Below are 2,977 nucleotides of genomic sequence, written 5' to 3' on the forward strand. Positions count from 1 at the left end.
TCTTATTTCATTTCCGTAAAGTTAATAAACTCTCAATCTCAGCTTTTATTTCTGATTCTAATCAAGATCCAGCATCTTATTTAATTAGAAAAATATGGAAGAGAAGTATGATCCATCGCTGCAGATGACAGATTCACTTACTCCTGCAAAATGGGTAGAAATCACTGCATATTTTTTACCTGTAAACTCTGCAATGATTTTTCACATGTGCAAAGAACTGCGAAGGGAAAAAAAAAAAACGTGGAGAGAGAGGGGGTAAACTTACTCTTGCAATGCACAAACAAGTTGTCAGTAAATTAGGCCCTGACCACTGAGACAACGGTTTCTAGAAGGTGTGGGAATGAACTTAATTCTGCACCAGTTTGTGCTCCTCGGAGACCTCCTGCTTGCTTAATACTTTAATCCTGCAGTTACTTTTTCTCTGCTAAACCAACGGTAACTGCAGTCTGCAGTGAATAAAGAATAGCCGAGCTTAACAAAAGGAGTCAAACTCCTGCCTTAAGTCTGCACTGTGACTAATTTAATTGCTTACAACTCGCTTTCCTTCAGAAGCAAGCAGCTTGGCTTTATTGTACCATTCTGCCCAGGAGCAGGTGGATTAAGCCTTCTCCACCTGAACTAGAAATGTAGAGCTTTAATAAGGGGGAAAAATGCAAGCTAAGGAAGGAAAGTTCTTCCTGAGAAGAAGAAAAGGAGTTCCACTGGCTTCCAATAGGTAATTTTTCCGCAGTCACAGACCCCCATATAGCCTATTGGGATATGCAAGCAGAGACAGAAATGCAAGCAACCTGCAAAAAGAAGGGGGAAAAAAAGAGGGGAAAAGTAGAGGAAAAAAAGTGGTGGAAGAAAGAAACATGAAACAGAAAGTATAAAAAAAAAAAAAAAAAAAGAGAAAAAAAAAAACGCAGAGGAGGGAGGAAGACATCACCTTTAAAGCTCCCCATGTGTGAGCTGCTCCCTTGCTCATGGAGAACCATCATGTGCACCATCAGAGAGCACAGTGATGGAGGGACCAGCAGTTAGGCTGACAGGCATATATCACTTCCTCCCTCCTTTCCGGGGGCTTCTTGTCAGCTCAGCTTTCATCCAGATACTCTTCGCTCTCCATCAGCTCCTTTCTGTTCTTCTTTGCTGCCTGAGTAAGCTGTCAAGCAGGTGTCACTGTTGTGTCATGCCTTGCTCCCTTCCCTCGGCAGCAGAGCTCACTCACCGAGTCGCTCCCGGTGATATTTATGAGGTGCAGATGTTATTCATGCTCATTTCGAAAACAAACCTGCAGGTACTGTCGTATCTGAGTAATAAATGCTGCCTGACCTACTTTTAGCCACTCAGTTATATGCAGGCTGTGACTTCTTTCTCTTCTCTTTACAGGTGCCTGGACAACACAACCCCGCACCAGGACCACGGGTTATTTCTAGGCATTTTCCCAGTAGGAACAGGCACTACTTTTAGTTACCTTTATCCCCACCCAGAGTGTCCATAGGTTGTAAACTCACGTTTGATGATGTTGTTTTGTATGTCTTGATAATTACTTGGTATGTCACAGGACTTCCCAGGTATACGTGTCTCTACCGCTTGCGTAGCCTAGGACCAGAAGCAATTTGTCTTTTCAGCAAGTCCACTCTGCCTTCAGGTGAATACAACACTGCACATCTCTGAATGTTTTCATACAAGGGTTTTGTGATTTTTGAAGCATACTTTGTTATTTTTGAAATACAATAGATGGACACAAGTCATGCTAAAAACATGCATCGTACTTGGACACAGATGGTAACAGGGGATGCTCTGCACCCAAATCAGGATGGCTTTGAACCTCAAATTATTTGTGCCACAACTGGTGGTTTCAGTGACTCAGAACTGGAAAATTAATCCTGTGATGTGACACAAGTTGTTGGATCCCACCACATCATTTACCAGTCTGTGAATACAACCAAAGCTAGAGCACATGAGCTAACCATCCCGAGGAATGCAGGTGCCAAATGTTTAATGAACTGAAGAGTAGTACTTAAGATATAATTTCATTGGCACCACGCTTCCTAATGTCTAGTTCACAGCACACAGAAAAATAAAAAATGACAAGTTAATGAATATATGTTACAATGAAGGTTTAAAACAAACAAACTAACAAACAAACAAAAGACATTTTCAAATTAGTGATTGCCTGAGTCGTAATCTACCAGCAGCTTCTCTTTTACAATATAGGTCCTTAGTAAATTACATCAGACTAAACTCTGGGGCTGAATGAAACAAGTTTTCTGGCAACCTAAAAAAAAAAAATAAAATAAAATAAAAATGGTTATAATTCCTGGCTTACCTGGTTTAACCATAGCAAAATTTGGCTGTTATGAAGAAAGTGGAAGAAAGCTGCAATAGGTGGAGCTGGCATGGAGGGGTGGCTAAGGAAATGATGGGAATGACACCAGGTCAAACTCCACCTAGACTCCCTATGAATCTTGGAGTTTTCAAACAGGTTGTATGACTTCATTTCAGCAAGCTATTTGATGAGAAAACACGTAGGAGGCAACATGCTGAATTCAGGTTGTGTTTGTTTCTGCTTTTACTTACACTGCTGTAAATCTGCTCTAGGAAAAACCCTGATGTGTGACACAACACAGGAGAGCACACTGCGAAAACCTACATATAGTGTTCATAAATAAATAATACAGTTTAACATCCTGGCAGGGAAAAAAAAAAAGAACAGAAAAGGAAATAGAAATTAACGGCACTCGAGCTTATGCAAACTTGAACTTAAGAAAGTGCTTTTACCCCAGAATATTTCACATTCGCAATATTCAGGATATGGCAAAATGAAAATAATTTGTTTTGCATAGCCTTAGAAACATTTCCTGAAGTTCTTTCCTTTGTGATAACCCACATAATTTTGTTGGGTTTACAATAAGAACAAATACAATATTGTTTTCTGATCGGATGGATGACAAAGAAACACCAGTTACCCAGAAATCCCTAAGGGGGAGCA

The sequence above is a fragment of the Aythya ferina genome (assembly GCF_964211825.1).
Source record: "Aythya ferina genome assembly, chromosome: 3".
NCBI classification, from domain to species: Eukaryota; Metazoa; Chordata; class Aves; order Anseriformes; family Anatidae; genus Aythya; species Aythya ferina.